The sequence below is a fragment of the Erpetoichthys calabaricus genome, chromosome 4, assembly GCF_900747795.2.
Source record: "Erpetoichthys calabaricus chromosome 4, fErpCal1.3, whole genome shotgun sequence".
Classification (NCBI taxonomy): Eukaryota; Metazoa; Chordata; class Cladistia; order Polypteriformes; family Polypteridae; genus Erpetoichthys; species Erpetoichthys calabaricus.
The window spans coordinates 310,091,345-310,110,015 of NC_041397.2; the positions used below are offsets into that span (position 1 = coordinate 310,091,345).

Genomic DNA, 18,671 nt, shown 5'->3' on the forward strand with positions numbered 1-18,671 from the left:
AGATTATTGCATCAATGTGGTGCGAACTGAGGTGCATTCAGGACATCATGAGGGACCCGCCTCTGCCTTATTGCATTGAAGTGGGGAAGACAGTGCATGGTGTTTCCCAGCTATGAAGATTAATGTGATGTGAAGAGGGGTGCAATAGGGAATTCAAAGGGGAGATTACTGGGTCAATGTTGTGCTCCGGGGAGGCAGCTATGAAGATCGATGTGGTGCGAACTGAGGTGCATTCATGAGCTCATGGGGGACCTACCCTATCTTACTGCTTTGAGGTTGGGGAGATTATTGCTTTAATACCATGCATGTTGTGGCACACTATTGAGCCAGCTATGAAGATTTACGTGGTGTGAAGAAGGGTGCAACTGGGAATTCACAGGGGAGATTACTGCATCAATGTGGTGCTCCAGAGAGGCGGCTATGAAGATTGATGTGGTGGGAACTGAGGTGCATTCAGCAGATCATGAGGGACCTGCCTCTGCCTTATTGCTTTGAAGTGTGGAAGACAGTGCATGGTGTGACAGAGCTATGAAAATTAATGTGGGGTGAAGTGGGGTGCATTTGGGAATCCACAGGGGAGATTATTGTTCGATGTGGTGATTGACACGGCGCACTAGGAGGCAGCTATGAGGGGTGATGTGGTGTGAACTGAGGCTCATTCAGGAGTTCACAGGGGACCCTGCTATCTGGTTGCTTTTGACGCAATCAAGAGTTCACGGGGGAGATGATTGCTCTTATGTGGTGCATGGTGTGACTCACCAAGGAGGAGACTATGAAGAGTGATACAGCACTCCATCTCTCCTAAGTCTACAGTACTAACACATTTGTGAGATGTTGCCAGTGCTTGTGGTCAACGAATCAGCACAATTCATCACATGAGCTCCACCACATGACCACCTCCACCACCTGATTGAACGAAGGGGTAGGGGCTACAAAATGTACTGGTAATAACGTACCATGAACTACAAAAGGCCCGACTTCCTCATTTCTAAAAAGTCCCAGGTGCCTTATGCCTCATCACAGTTTGACCGTGGAGGTCTACAAAGAGCTCCTTGAACTTCATGCCTTGGTGTGAATGGTGGGACCTTCTCTACACACAGGTCCACGTGTGAATTTCTAAACCATGTCCAGTCAAGTCAAACTACTCAGGGGTGTCTCCAACCCAGTCCTAGAAATGTGTCAAGGAGAATTGGAGCGCACGGGACAGGCCTGAGCACAACCGCGAGTGTCCCATCAAATGCTCTGAATACTTCAATGACAGGAGAGAGAGGTCACTTTTTGATTGTTAATAAATTTGCAAACCTTTCACTCGTTTTCACTTTGTCATTATGGGTGATTGAGTGATGGGTAAAAAGAAATGAAATCTACAATAGATGATCCCGAATGCAGCGGCCCATCTTGTATTTAAGAAGCTGAGATGAGCACATGTCACTCCTATCTTCAGGTCGCTACATTGGCTCCCCTGTAGCAGCACACATTAAGTTCAAATCCCTGGCGGTGGCCTACAGAGCAGTCGGTGGGTCAGCACCTGAGTATCTGGAGACACTGGTGAGGTGCTGTCCACCTGCTCGCTCACTCTGGTCTGCCATGGCACAGTGGCTGGTGATGCCACCTCCGCATGTGTCAATCCAGGCCAGTTTAGAGTCACCAGAAAGTGAAGGGGGTCTGAAGACTTTCTGAATCTTCACTGTCTCTGGATCACACATTGAGTCAGTGGCACAGATGAAACATCTTTGTAATCCCACCTCCAGACCACCATGGGAGCATTTTAAAAAGCGGGCTGGTGTCTTTAACTGTAATAGATCTTTAAAATGATCTGAGGCTCAGCCATACCATCTTAAGAAATTCACAGAGGGCACCGATTAGTTCCTCTGCAGGGCACTGATGCCCACGGCCTCATTACGGGTCTTAATTGGTCACTAAATAATTCATGGGCAGCTAAATACCAGCTGAATCTCACAAGAGAGATGTGGCATTTGAGACTGGTGCTTAATGAAGAGGAGGGCCAGCAGTGGGGCATAGTGGCTAAAGCTTTGGATGTGAAGCCTTGAAGTTTTGGGTTCAAATTCCACTGCTGACACCAGCACAAGTCACTTCACCTGCCTGTGATCCAACTGGAAAAACTAAAGAAATGCCACCAGGCATATCTCAAACATTATAAGTCACCTTGGCATCAGCCAGAAAAATGAAGGGCAGGTCTTCTTTGTTTGTTGGCAGTGCCATGTGATGCTGTGTTAACGTGAAAGCATTTTGAGCAGGCAGAACTGGGCTGTAAACTGGAGAAGCCCCAGCAGAAATCCCAGGAATGTGGGAGACAGCGTAGTGTATGCTGTTCAAGCTCAGAAGGGGCTCAGTATTGAAAGGCGCTATATCAGTGAGGTAGAAGTCAGACGCCCATAAGCAGTGTGCCCACATATTGGTAAGCTGCTGGATTTTAGATCACTCTGAGCCTGAGTGAGACGCTTCATAGGCTAGGGGGGGCTTACCTTCAGCAGTCACGCAGACGATTTGGCATTGCTTTTGTAATTTGAGAGTCGCTTTGGATTGGGGACATCGCTTGGCCAGATAAAAATAAATCTTTTATTTGTCCTCTTTGTACTTCTGTTTCTGCCTGCCGCTGCTTCCCCTGTGCGTTTCTTTTCCTCGGGGGCCGCCACGCTGTCAGACGTGAAAACAATATTTGTCTTCCACTGGTGGCTGCCAGGTGCGTTTTCCTTCTAAAAAATATTTTTGTCCCCTTGTGGAAAACAAAAAGAAAAAAAAGTTAATTAGCTCTTATCTTTGAAGGCACGGCAGAGACTCACGGAAACCCCCTGCTGGCAGCCGCTTGGCTTTTTGGGGACTTTGCTAATTTTCAGCCCCCATTAACAAGTGAGCCGCTGGCCTTGCTAAAGCTACAGACAAAAGAAGTGCGGTTTAGAAAGCCCCCCCAATGTAATCACGACGAGGACAGGTCAATGTCACACCTCCGTCAATTAAAACACACAAGACACCTTAAGAGGTCAGACATGTGCGTGTGTGTGTGTGCTCTGACAGGAACACAATGAAAATGAAATAAAGGCATACACTGTCTGTACAGAAACAGTCCGAAAATCAAATACTTGTGCTCATGATAACTCTGTCTGAGCATTCGCAGAAAGACTAGCAGTGTTTAATAAATAAAAAGACAGGAAAAGAAAAAAACAGGCAGAGGTAGGAAACAAAAAATAAAAAGGAAAAAAAATAAAACACAATCAGCAGCATCAGCCATCGTCACATTGTGGTGGAGCTCACCAGCCGTCCCAAATGGCACCTTGTTTACAAGGCAGAGAGACGCAAACGGCCCACCAGAGAAAAGAGCTCATTACAGAACTGCAACTTTGAAAACACTTATTAACATAACGAGCTAATAATCCCCCCGCCGACAGCAACTCCGATAATGGCTTGTTTGTTGTATTAACAATGTCTGCCTCTAATGAAGCCCCTCATTATTAGAGCTCAGGGAGCGGGCAACAAAGCCCCACAGATGGCGGCTTCTCCTTGGGGGCCTGCGAACAGAATTAGAGAAAATGGTATCTGCATGTGATTGAGGGCAGGTAATGAGGGTCTGTCATGAGCTAAAACAAAATAAAATAATACAGAAATAAAGAGAAAGGAAGGAAGGCTGGCCTTACAAAATAAAATAATAAAGAAATAAAGGAAAAGGAAGGAAGTCTGGCCTTACATGGAGCAAAAATCAGAACAATTTAAAATGGCAAAATGTCAATTCTCAAAGTTTGGATTGGAACTTTCACAAACAAAAGAGAAATATTGGGAGGTCAAGGAAACAGGATAGATAGATAGATAGATAGATAGATAGATAGATAGATAGATAGATAGATAGATAGATAGATAGATAGATAGATAGATAGATAGATAGATAGATAGATAGATAGATAGATAGGAAAGGCACTATATAATAGATAGATAGATGTGAAAGGCACTATATAACAGACAGATAGATAGATAGATAGATAGATAGATAGATAGATAGATAGATAGATAGATAGATAGATAGATAGATAGATAGATAGATAGATAGATAGATGTGAAAGGCACTATAATAGATAGATAGATAGATAGATAGATAGATAGATAGATAGATAGATAGATAGATAGATAGATAGATAGATAGATAGATAGATGTGAAAGGCACTATATTATAGATAGATAGATAGATAGATAGATAGATAGATAGATAGATAGATAGATAGATAGATAGATAGATAGATAGATAGATAGATGTGAAAGGCACTATATAATAGATAGATAGATAGATAGATAGATAGATAGATAGATAGATAGATAGATAGATAGATAGATAGATAGATAGATGTGAAAGGCACTATATAATAGATAGATAGATAGATAGATAGATAGATAGATAGATAGATAGATAGATAGATAGATAGATAGATAGATAGATAGATAGATAGATAGATAGATAGATGTGAAAGGCACTATACAATAAATAGATAGATAGATAGATAGATAGATAGATAGATAGATAGATAGATAGATAGATAGATAGATAGATAGATAGATAGATAGATGTGAAAGGCACTATATAATAGATAGATAGATAGATAGATAGATAGATAGATAGATAGATAGATAGATAGATAGATAGATAGATAGATGTGAAAGGCACTATATAATAGATAGATAGATAGATAGATGTGAAAGGAACTATATAATAGATAGATAGATAGATAGATAGATAGATAGATAGATAGATAGATAGATAGATAGATAGATAGATAGATAGATAGATAGATATTTTATTTTTTTTTATTTTTTAAAAACAACGTTTATTGATATAATTTTTAAAAACAGTATATAACATCACCCAACAAACAAAACATATATACAGAAAAATAAAAATCTTATTCTATATAACAAATAAAGAAACATTTCCAGTTAAAGATTTCCTAACACACTAATTAAGCAATTGTGGGAAAAATTATAACATCAAGTGTAACTCATCATCCTCACATTCACAGAGCACATTATTTACACACCAAACCTCCCTAAACCGTTCCAAATTCTTTGTACATTTATAAAAATTAAACTCCACTAAGATTCTACTCATACATAACTTTTTGAAGAACCCAATGGTATCCTGAAGCCCAGTCCCACTGATGTTATTTCTGCGTGTTTTCCATATTGTCAGTTTTGCTTGACCTATGATGAAGTTCACCAGGTTCACGTTATTTCCTGTTCGTTTTGTTACCTTCCACCCAAACAAGAAGCCCACCTCGTTATATACAATACCCAATTTAACAATTAGATGTCTGATCACATTGAAAAGAGGCTGAAGTCTCATACAAAACAGAAAACAATGAAACACGGTTTCCCTTGCACCACAAAAGGGACAATTATCAGTAACCCCAGGACTAATAATTGCTAAAAAGGAGTTGACTGCTAAAATGCCATGCAACAGCCTCCACTGCAGATCCCCCACCCGATGAGCCAATGGTGGCCTGTACAGCGACCTCCAGGCCGGCTTTGCTCCCTCTGGCACAGTAAGCTTGTCTCTCCACGGTGTGTCAGGAAGCGTCTTCAGCTGAGTTTGATGTTTGACTGTCACACACATTCTGTACAGCTGCTTTCCAGTCACAAACTGCAGTGGTAAGTCCAACAGTTTACTTATGGACAGTAAGCCATTTGTTTTATTGTCTTTCCACTCACCTGCCAGTGACACCACAATTGCAGGAAAGCCACAGTCACTAGAAGGGCAAATCTTTCTATCAAACAGATCTTCTGTTTGTGTTAAGTAGTTCTTGGGCAGTAATGTTCTCAGTCTATTTAGGAATTTTCCTAATAATCGCAGATAGATAGATAGATAGATAGATAGATAGATAGATAGATAGATAGATAGATAGATAGATAGATAGATAGATAGATAGATGTGTAAACCTTTGGAAAGAACGTTATTTCCTTTAGTTTTTTGATTATTTGATTTTTGATTCAATTTGAATTCTATGGTTTATGTGGTTGATTCATTATACTTCTATTTTTTTAATAACAGCCTAATTTGTTTCCCACCCTACATTAGAAAAACATTTTTTCTTTGACAGATTTTTTTAAAGTACAGTCTTCCCTTGCGATTTGCAGATCCACCTGATCTCCAGCTTGTTATGAATAGTTATTTATAAATTATTTTGTGAGTTTTGCAGCCTGTTGTGTTAAACCACAGAGGACGGTGTAATGGTGCTAGCTAAATGGACTGCAAATCCCAGCAACCCCAGAAGTGCTCCTGTTTTAAGTTAATGTTACACAAAATGAACACTTTGTTAATGCTCCAGACATGGTGTGGCCATCTTCACTCTACACAGTTGAATCAAGTTGACTTGACTTAAAATGAACAAACAGTGCTGCGTCATCAGGCAGCTTTGGCAGTTGCCACAAGGGCTGCTCGATGAATCACAAGGACGCTACTTTTACAGCTCTAGACATCTTTCTCTAGATTTATGTTTTTCCTCCATCCTTGTTTGTGTGATTTCTTCTGCTCAGGGTTTCCAATATCTACAGATCCTTCCATCGGCATTGTGACAGGACACAACTTTTCATAGCTTCCAACTGGCTGTTCACAGGGGGATTTCATTTCACAACTAAACCTCCTGTTAGGGTTTTTTTCTGGATTTCGTTTGTATTTGTGTTTAGTTAAATATTTATTATCATCTTCTGCGTTTCTGCATATGTGGCATTTGTTTAACGTTTTCGCTTCATTATTTACTCGATATATTCTGTTTTCCTTTTGAATGAACTGCTGTTTACCTGTCTCTGTTTGTCAGCATGCAGGATGATACAAAGCTGCATGTGTTCCTGGTGTTCCCCAAATAAAATAAACAAATCTGTGTGTCAGGATGTTGAGAGTCTGAGGGCCACTTGGTCACTTCAATGGGCACAGGCTGGAAAATGTAAAAAAAAGGTCTAGTGAGTCATAACTGCATAAAACACGTGTAACATTAATCATTTTTATCCTTGACCACAATAACTATAGACCCAAATTAATAAGTTATTTTTTGTTAAAAAAATGACAGTTCACTAAAGAAGTGGAGAAGTGAACACTCTGGGAAACACCATGCATATTCGTCTTAGCAGCTGCCTCGCATCCACTGCACTGATTGCTTTATCTCGCCTTTTCTCTCAACATTCTGCATCTTATTTAGTATGACAAACTTGAAATATCCATGGGCCCAAAAACATATTTGCAGATTTCCGCATTCATGAGGGTACAAAATTCCCTGCATTATGCTTAAGCTGGGGGAGACACGTCCCACAAGACTGTTGCGCATGCACGCCGTTTAGTAACGTGCTCACAGACTCTGCCTGCTTATCAAATCAATTCAAAATCAAATCCAAATTTATTTATAAAGCACAATTTAAAAACACCATAAGTGTAAACCAATGTGCTGTACAATACAATGACAAACAATATCAAAGTAAATCAATAAACAAACAAAAATTACATTCATACAAAAAACAAATAAGTTAAAGGAACCAGGGTGCCTCGAGAGGAGCTGTATGAGGAAGTCGGGAGTGGCAGAGAAGTACGTAAGAGTTGTACAGGCTATGTACGAGGGAAGTGTGACAGTGGTGAGGTCTGCGGTAGGAGTGACGGAGGTGGGATTACATCAGGGATCGGCTCTGAGCCTTTTCTTATTTGCAATGGTGATGGACAGGCTGACAGACGAAATTAGACAGGAGTCCTCGTGGACTATGATGTTTGCTGATGACATGGTGATCTGTAGCGATAGTAGACAGCAGATTGAGGAGACCCTGGAGAGGTGGAGATATGCTCTAGAGAGGAGAGGAATGAAGGTCAGTAGGACCATCAAGACAGAATACATGTGTGTGAATGAGAGGGAGGTCAGTGGAATGGTGAGGATGCAGGGATTAGAGTTGGCGAAGGTGAATGAGTTTAAATACTTGGGATCAACAGTACAGAGTAATGGGGATTGTGGAAGAGAGGTGAAAAAGAGAGTGCAGGCAGGGTGGAGTGGGTGGAGAAGAGTGTCAGGAGTGATTTGTGACAGACGGGTATCAGCAAGAGTGAAAGGGAAGGTCTACAGGACAGTAGTGAGAACAGCTATGTTATATGGGCAGGAGACGGTGTCACAGGAGATAGAGCTGGAGATGGCAGAGTTAAAGATGTTAAGATTTGCATTGGGTGTGACGAGGATGGACAGGATTAGAAATAAGGACATTAGAGGGTCAGCTCAGGTGTGATGGTTGGGAGACAAAGTCAGAGAGGTGAGATTGCGTTGGTTTGGACATGTGCAGAGGAGAGATGAGGAGTATATTGAGAGAAGGGTACTAAGGATAGAGCTGACACGGAAGAGGAACAGAGGAAGGCCTAAGAGAAGGTTTATGGATGTGGTGAGGGAGGATATGCAGGTGATGGGGTAACAGAGCAAGATGATGAGAACAAGAAGATATGGAACAAGATGAACCACTGTGGCGATCCCTAACGGGAGTAGCCGAAAAGAAAACGAAGAAGATGAAGAATAAATTGATACCAGAGTTACTCCTATACCGTTAAAGGCAATCGAAAACAGTGTGTTTTAAGTCTTAATTTAAACATTTGGGTTGATGATGCGGAACTAATTTCAATTTGGCACAGCCTTCCATAACTTTGGTGCTAGAACTACAAAGGCACGATCACCCCTAGTCTTCATCTTAGACTTTGGCACGACCAACAATTGTTGTTGAGAGGAACGAAGGGAGCAGACTGATGTATACCGGACCAGCAACACAGTCAGATAGGATGGGGCAGCATCATTCAGTGACTTAAAAACCAAACTGAATCCTGAATTCAACTGGGAGCAAATGAAGCGAGGCCAGAATTGGGGTAATGGACACAACTTTCTGAGAACCAGTAAGTAAAGGAGCAGCCAGCATTCTGAACCATACTGATTAGAGAATAAAGTGAATTACAATAGTCGAGGCGCAAGCCTACCTTCTTCAGATCTGAGTACCCCAGGAATGGCTTGACTCTAGCAAGCAGTCAAAGCTGGGAAAAGCAGCTCTTGACAATGGATGAGATCTGTTTATTAAAATAAAGATCGGAATCAAGGATAACCCCAAGATTTTTGACATGGGGTTTGCAAAACCCAGCTAATGAGCTGAGCTGATCCCTGACAGCCCCATCAGAAGCCATTGGTCCAAATACGATAACCTCAGAGTCTTACTCTTGAGATGGAGATTCAAAAATTTATGTAGTGAATTTAAGAACTCCTTAGTCATAGGTAAATAAATCTGGGTATCAGTGTAAAAATGAAGTAAAATACCATATTTGTGAAATATGGACCCAAGGGGTAGCAAATACAAAGAAAATAAAAAAGGACCCAGAATAGACCCCTGTGGAACACCATATACCATATATACTCGCGGATAAGTCGGGGCTTGATTTTACTGTATAATTTTCCGGTATTTTATAATGTCGGTTGTATAAGTCGAATGTGGAAAACTCACGCTATTGGTCCAAGAGATCACAATATGCTAATGCCCACCTATGAACCACGGACAGCACAACAGCCTTTTTATTTCTATGTGGGTGCGGCAATGCACGGTCTTGACCCCGCTCTCTCTATTGTGTCTACATGACCACACGGTAATACCCAAACTTTTCTAAGCGATGTATGCGCTGATTTGTGTTTTTTGTATCTCACGCCCTCATACACCTTTATCGTAAGAGCATCCCTTATCTACGATGGAGCGTTCGATCAGAAGAAAGTATGAAGCTGGGTTTAACACTAGAATTACCAAAGCCTACGAAAAAACTCGTAGATCCGTCCCACCTTAAATCGCTTAGCACCTCTCCGTCAGCGTCTTTTGTCCTGTAAATGTGTGGATAAGCAGCAAGTAGCCTGCTATCACATCCCCCCACCCCGCACATTTTTCTCAGCTCAAGTCTGTTTACCTGCGTGTCATTTGCTTAGAGTTGCATAGAGTGAGGAAGTAAGTAAATAAATAAAGGTAAATAGGTAAATAACATTCGATCTGGCTTTTACATGCAAAGAATGGTGTATGTAAGGACGGTGCAAGTGCCCAAAATATTAACATTTATATGTTACTTACATAAAAGCCAGATTGAATGTTATTTACCTTGAGTTATTTATTTACTTCCTACAGCGTAAAGTCACAAGTAGACTGCAGAGAGCATGCTCAAAAAATACGTGTAATGCCACGAAAAATGCCTGCTGACACTTTAGTACGCAAACTCGAATGTTATTTACCTATTTACCTTTATTTATTTACTTACTTCCTACAGCATAAAGTTACAAGTAGAGTGCAGAACTTCCCGTGTACATATACAAAGTACAGCGATGGCAAAAGTGCATTCTTGCTCCGATGTAGAACCGTCATCATGATCTGAGTTCACCTCTGTTATAGCGCGTCTATGTGAAAACAGCAGTTTCAAATGTGGTTGGGGTGGGGTGGTTTTGTGTTGGGATGGTGAACGCGGCTAAGAGAATAAAACTGAATAAAAAAAAAAAAACAAAGCTAACCTTTACAAGTATCATAAATTACACCGGCTGTTACAGACTGGAATCAAATGTATGTTTTTATTCTAAAATAGTAAATACGAGCAGCTCACTTCTCAAAACGGACTTGTCCGGGATCGAACCCGTGAAGTTTTGATTACCAGTCAACAGTTGATATCGTTGCACCACCGAAGCGATCGTAGCAAATGTGTATCAATGTCACACCCTAACACGGGTTCTTTTTCTGCAGTTATATTCTTGAATAGAAGCGCACTTGTTCTATTATATTTGTACCTTTTGTGAAAGTGTTTCTTTGATATTTGAAATTCAGGCTTCACACATTATACACTTCATGTCTATATTTTTTCACTTATTACTAAAACATGAAAAACGTTTCTGTTTTAACAATGTCTTTACTGTACACAGATTGTTGTAGACACGGAACACACATGAAATGCATGTGTTCCAAATAACGATATAGTATTTATAAAAGGTGTCATTTAGCTTGACTTCTCACTCTATACAACTCTAAGCAACTGACACGCAGGTAAACGGACTTGAGCTGAGACAACTGTGTGGGGTGGGGGGACGTAATAGTGGGCTTCTTGCTGTTTGCTGCTTATCCACACATTTAGAAGACAAAAGACGCTGACGGAGAGGTGCAAAGCGTTTTATGGTGGGACAGATCTACGAGTTTTTTCGTGGCTCTGGTAATTCTAGGTTAAATTAAACTGAAGTAGTGAAAGAAATTGGCAACTGCGCTGCTGCAACAAAATTCGATGCATCTGAGAAACTGGTGCGAGATTGGAGGAGGCAAGAAGATGTAAAAAAAAAAAAAAAAGTAAATGCTGCATTTTTGAACGGGCATATAAGTCGGGGTCTGATTTTATGATCGATTTTTTGGGTTTCAAGATCCGACTTATATGCGAGTATATGCGGTATATACATTATAGTTTGCTGCTACCTTTTGTAACTGTGTGTTGTGCGATACTGACAAAGTAAGTTGTTTTCTCTTTTGCAGTGTTCAATGTAGCTTAGCTAATATTGCAACTTATATTAATGTTCAGTGCAAATATACAAAAGCGCTATTATGGCTATGTTTTCTGTTTACGAATGAAAATCTCTCTATTATAAAAGGAAATCCTGAGACAAGACTTTCTCGGAGACAATATCAACTCCCTCGAGAGATAATTTCAGGTCCCGTTAGATGAGACTTTTTGCCAAGTGATTGTGATAAGTCCCTCCCTCCTCTCAAACATTTACAACCACGCCCACAGTCCACTCACTTCTCATTCATGTGAATGCTATTGTCAGACACAGTTCCTGCGCTCTCAGCTCCAAACGGGGTCGGAAATAAAAGACAAAGAGTAGAAGACAAAGTAGACTGTCATAAAGAGATCCAAAAATGTTGGTACAATGCAGAGCAGGTTACAGATTATGAAAGTATGAAAAAATCGAAAGGCATGAGAAACTGATAGTAAAGATCGCATTAGTGCTAACAAATGGAAATTATTACTTGGTGAAATAATGGAAAAGCAAAAAGAGATCGAATATATGGACATAGGTGATATGACAGAAGTATGAAGATATTGTTCGGATTTAAACTTTAAGTCGGAAACTTGTAGATCGTCTAATTCGTGTTGCCATCAGGGAAAAGTAGTGTTTCTTCCCAATAAAGAGGCGTATCCGCGAGAATTAAAAGATTTGTTGTTTGGTGAAAGTGAACTCCACATACGCGAGCGACAGAGATGTGAAGTTGGTTGCGCGTAGCGCAGGACGGGGTGTTGGCGAGTGAAGTGAGCAGGGGGTAAAGCCCCCTAGTGTTTGTTAATTACAGTTCCAAGATTCTAAAAATTTCAGATTCTAAAATCTGAAATATACAAGGTGGGCTGTGGTGTCATTTGAAAGTTGAAACCATCCCCCCACCTCTCATTTAGTAGATAACAGTCAAATTTTACTCAGTGAAATCAGGATGTTTAAGCAGGCCATATGGATGAGGGCAGGTGTTGCTTTGATGCAGCAATTCAGCCATCTTTGAACATTGCAATGTGATATCAAGGGTGGGGTACGGCACTGTAATGGCAAGACTCTGAACTTCCATTATAGCAATAAGGAAATGAGTGATTTCATACAGTTCTTTTTAAAAACTACACTTGCTCACCTACCAGCGACCGGAACAGTCTGGTTTTACGCCTAAGAGGTCTACCATCGACCGCATCCTGGCACTGAGGGTTCTCATGGAGCGCAAACGCAAATATCGGCAGAGTTTCTTTGCAGCCCTTGTCGATTTTCTCAAAGTGTTCCACTCAGTTGATCGAGCTGCCCTGTGGGACATCCTGAGGGTTGCTGGATATCATGGCCGGCCTGTACACTGGTACTAGGAGTGCTGTGCAGAGTGGAGGCAGAACCTCTGCGTTTTTTTTTCCAGTTGATTCTGGGGTTCGTCAGGGGTGTGTTCTGCTCCTACTCTGTTCAGTGCTTGTATGGACTGGGTGTTGGGCAAGGTCGTGGGGTCCAGCAGCTGTGTGGCATCTTTTGGTGAAGAAGGATTCACGGATCTTGACTTTGCTGACGATGCTGTGATCTTTGTGGAGTCAATGGAGTCACTCTGATCGGGGTGCTCGAGAGACTGAGTGAGGAGTCTGAGTGTCTGGGCTTGCGAGGTTCCTGATAAGAACCAAAGAAGCAGTTGAGCATAACAAGAAAATCCATCACACCTTCACAGATTTCAGTAAGACATTTGACAGCACTATAATGGGCCATATGGAGATCCTTTGGATACCCTAGCGAAATTTTGATATCCTCAAGACTCTCCATGAGTAGGCCAAAAATGCAGTGACAATAAATATGGAACTAACTGAATGGCATAAAACTATAACGTCTCATGTAGTTGTGTTAAAGATCTGAACTTGTCACTGGAGATCAGGACATGGCTTGGCCTGCCACACACGCAATCTGAGGTCATTCTCATATCAAGCACTCAGAGAGAGAAGGACGGTGAACACATCTACCTGCCAGTCTACAAAGAAATGGACAGATAGGGAGCATCGTTCCATCATTAAAGGATGGGAAGAAACCAAAGGAAATCCATGAGATTTTGAAGGCTTTGTATGGTGATGATCCTCCTTCATACTATAAGGTGACGTTTTGTGCCAAGTAATTTCAATGGGGTCAGGAGTCGATTGAAAATGAGATATGATGGTATCTTCACAGGAAAGTGGTGTGGAACGAGCCTCGGACACAGACAGGCAGACATGGTATTATGCACCACAGCACCTTTATTTACAGTTCCTACTATTTACAAGTCAATAAGTGCAACACAAACCCCCGTGATACTCCCCCAAAGCTCATGGCCTCTCACACTCTGCCTCGTCTCTTCAGGCCACCTCCACTCTCTTCTGCAGTCCTCGTCCTTCTCCTCACCCGACTCCAGCCCTGAATGAAGGGAGGCGGCCCCTTTTGTAAGCACCCAGATGTGCTCCAGGTGTCTTCCAGCAATCATCCACCGACACGCCCCAGTGTGGTGGAAGTGCTGAGGTCCAGGGCTCCCAAGGCATCCTGGCGCCCCCTGGCGGTGACCACAGACCCCAACAGGGTTGAGCTTCAAAGCTCGGTACCCGTTGCCCCCAAAGCAACCAGAGCGGTCGACCCCTCGTGGTCTGGAGGAGGCGCAAGCCCTCCTTCGGTCCTCCTGGGCGTCCCGGCTGAGTACCACCCCCAGCCGCGTGCCACAGTGGCCAGAAGGTGTAGGCCATGAGACATATTTTCTACAATTATCCATACTCATTTGATGATGTCAAATGTTAAGAAAAGATGTCACCAGGAATCCAGCCATGCAAACTTGGATTTTTTTTAGAGAAAATCCTACTAAATTTTTCTCTGCGGGTTGTTACTGGGGATGAAACGTGGGTTCACCACCATGATCAAGAAACCAAACAAGTCCATGCAATGGAAGCATAAGGGGTCCCTTATGCAGCAGTTAACCAGAAAAGTCATGACGACAGTTTTCTGTGTCACATATGGTATTCTTCTGTTGAAATTCATGAAAAATAAATCAACCATCACTGGAAAAACCAATACTTCCACAATGAAGTCATTAGATGAGGCCATCACACAGAAACATTGTGGGAAACTGTCAGCAGGGATGTTGCTGCTTCCGGACAGGGAACTTTCCCACAAATACCAAAAATTGAAGGCTGCTATCCGGGAATGTGTCTTCATAGAACTTCAGCCGCCACTGTACAGTTCAGACCAGGTGCCTCATGTATAACGTCATGTGTAGAATTCACACTAAAACATGGCATACGGACAAAATTGGAAATGTGCGCATGCACAAAAAAATCCAGATGCATCAAATTGTGCCTAAGCCAACTTCCACGCACTTCCCCTTTAGAAACCCCAATCAATGTGTATTTTAACGCATATGCTCACACCTACAGCCCCACACCACCTACTCCCAGAATTCTGCATATTTGAATATGCAAATCAGTATGATTCGGTTCTGGGTTTTGTTAAAAGCATATGGAGAAAAGAAGAATTTAAGAAAATAGGAAATTTAGGCCCTGCTCAGTTAAGTGTAGGCAAGGAAAAAACGTACTATTTAGTGGCAAAATTTCCAATTTAACCTCATAGTTTATTTTGTCATTAAAGTAGAATACCGTAAACTTCACCTTAAAATCGATATTTAATTTACTAGAGCTTCTCAAACCCCATTGTAACTAAAGTAGCACGTTAAATGCTTTGTATTCTAAGTGTTCCCCGACCCACTTGTTAATCGGTACGTACTTCTTAAACAGGCTTTCTCTTATGCCAACAGGAGCGCGCAGGCAGTGATCGTCACCAGAATACATTACAGAAGAACATCCATTGAATTCTGTATCTGTGTCCCTGACCACCAGCTCATGATCCCAACATTTATACATTATTTCAGTTAAACCAGTTGGATACTCATTCATACATCGAGCCTTTTGGAGCCTCCTCACAACTGCCATAAATGTTCTCTGCAATGAACGTACAGCTGCTTTTGCAGTCGCTTTTTAGAGATATTGTGACAAGGTGGAATTTAATGGATGTTCTTCTGGATGAGCTTTCTTTATTCTTTATTTTAGCAGTACTGTCTCTGTCAAACATACCAACCCCCAGTTCCTGCCCTTCAGTTTTCTTTCTCCAAGTAACCACACAATAAACATCGTCATATTTGCTACCACAGAGCCACTGTGTCCCCAAAAGTTGAATATATGCTTTAATCTTGAAAACGGTATGAAGTATACATCTTAGGATTTTAAATGTTCACAGAGCTGTAATTATTCTTAAGGCAATGTGTTCTGTGTGGCGGTCACTGCCTGCACGCTCCTGTTGGTGCACTTCAGTATGAATTCACCGTGCCCCCACATGTTTAATTATTAAAATATACATTATTTGAATGAAGATAATATGCATAATGTAATATACATACTTTAATGCATTTCATCATAAAAATGATATCAAGTATACATCTTAGAATTTTAAAATGTTGCAAGAGCTGTAATTACTCTTAATGCAATGTGTTCTGTGTGGCAGTCACTGCCTGCATGCTCCTGTCGGTGCATTGCAGTATGAATTCACCGTGCCCCCCACTGTTTAATTATTAACAATAGACATTATTTGAATGAAGTTAACAATTTATCTGCATAATGTAATATACATACTTTAATGCATTTCATCATAAAAATGATATCACGTATACATCTTCGTATTCTAAAATGTTCAGAGAGCTGTAATATCATGAATGCAATGTGTTCTGTGTGGCGATCACTGCCTGCACGCTTCAGTCGGTGCATTTCAGTATGGATTCACCATGTCCCCACATGTTTAAGTATTAAGAATATACATTATTTGAATGAAGTTAACAATTTATCTGCATAATATAATACAAATACAGTGGACCCTTGACTTACGAACTCAATTCATTTGCGAGGACTGGTTGTAACTCAAGTTGGTTGTAAGTCAAGACTATTTTTCCTATAAGAAATAATGGAAATACCCATAATGCGTTCCGAACCTCCCACAGCAACACTTACTTAACTATTTTTAATAGAAAAGGGTTGTATAATGTGCATAATTTACCAAAAACACCAATAATTTTTCTAATGTACTAACCAAAAAGTTATAAAAAGTGCCTAGCCTACCAGAAACAACAATTTCATACTGTACTCACCATTTAAGTTGACATCTTTGGCTTGCAGGAAAAAAGGAGGAGGAGAATGACATAGAAGGTGGTTATTGTTTGGAAGGAGCCTCCTTATACAAATCTTTTCTTTGTAAAATTGTCGAGATGGTGGATTTCGACATGCTGTACATATTAGTGTACAGTGTACAGAGTGACACGAATGCCACTCTCATATTTCCACACAATTTCCTTCTTCGTTTCGATTGTGATCGCTTTCTTTACCTTCGGTACGTTCGCTTCCTTCTTTAGCAATTATCAAAATAAATTATATAAATTACTGCACTGACCGAAATTACATCCACAAACACATGTATCTGGGCTCTGACTGACGCTTACAAATGCTCTCGGCTGTTTGTTTACAATCGCACAAGCGGATACACGTGACCGCATTCGGGTTGTAAGGCAAGACGTTGGTCGTAATTCAAAACAAAAATTTTGGTCGTAAAGCAAGTTGTTCGCATGTCAGGCCGGTTGTAAATCAAGGGTCGACGGTACTTTAATGCATTTCATCATAAAAATGATATCAAGTATACATCTTCGTATTCTAAAATGTTCAGAGAGCTGTAATATCATGAATGCAATGTGTTCTGTGTGGCGATCACTGCCTGCACGCTCCAGTCGGTGCATTTCAGTATGGATTCACCATGTCCAGACATGTTTAAGTATTAAGAATATACATTATTTGAATGAAGTTAACAATTTATCTGTATAATATAATACAAATACAGTGGACCCTTGACTTACGAACTCAATTCGTTCGCGAGGACTGGTTGTAACTCAAGTTGGTTGTAAGTCAAGACTATTTTTCCCATAAGAAATAATGGAAATGCCCTTAATGTGTTCCGAACCTCCCACAGCAACACTTACTTAACTATTTTTTAATAAAAAAGGGTTGTATAATGTGCATAATTTACCAAAAACACCAATAATTTTTCTAATGTACTAACCAAAAAGTTATAAAAAGTGCCTAGCCTACCAGAAACAACAATTTCATACTGTACTCACCATTTAAGTTGACATCTAAGTATTAAGAATATACATTATTTGAATGAAGTTAACAATTTATCTGCATAATATAATACAAATACTTTAATGCATTTCATCATAAAAATGATATCAAATATACATCTTAGGATTTTAAATGTTCAGACAGCTGTAATTATTCTTAATGCAATGTGTTCTGTGTGGCAGTCACTGCCTGCATGCTCCTGTCGGTCCATTGCAGTATGAATTCACCGTGCCCCCACATGTTTAATTATTAAGAATAGACATTATTTGAATGAAGTTAAGCAATTTATCTGCATAATGTTATATACATACTTCAATTCATTTAATCTTTAAAATGATATGAAGATCTCCAAGAAGATAGCTCTTGGAAATCTAAATCGACTTAGAAGCCAGTCATCATCTGTAAATACGTTCGACTGAACTTAATCAAATTATTTTATTGTTATTGTATGTTCCAATGAGATTCAATATACAACTCCTCCATAAACTTATTTTCCTATAAAATGTTAAAAAAAATAATAATATGATAAAATAAATTAACAATATGCCATATGAAAGCATAAGTACAATACACATGTACATATAGTGTAGATAGTGCAAATGGTTCATGAAGTGGCTCATCATACTTATAACTACTAATGTTTAGAAAAGGATGGTTGGACAGGCAGGCGTGTGCCTCCTGGTTCACAAAACTGACATACTATGGTCATGGGTGCTGGATGGAGGGGTCACGGTTACCAAGAATGGTTCCAAAAGGGACCAAGGAAGGTCAAAGGAACAGCTAAGTGGACGGACAACATCAAAGTCTGGACACAAGGGCAAATACAGGAAGAGAGAAGGTTGGCGAGCGGCAGGAGGGAGTGGAAAAGAATCATTGTGCCGTCAGCAGATGTACGGCCAAAAGACTAAGAGAGTCCAGTAGTCAAGTGGTTGGTAATCCGTAG

At 40.6% G+C, this 18,671-nt stretch overlaps 1 protein-coding gene across 1 annotated transcript in view; it reads left to right on the plus strand.

Annotated features, from left to right (window-relative positions):
* Positions 1-18,671, plus strand: part of dnajc28 (DnaJ (Hsp40) homolog, subfamily C, member 28) — a 1,235,492-nt gene that overhangs the window by 549,966 nt on the left and 666,855 nt on the right. The gene's annotated exons all lie outside the window — the stretch shown is intronic.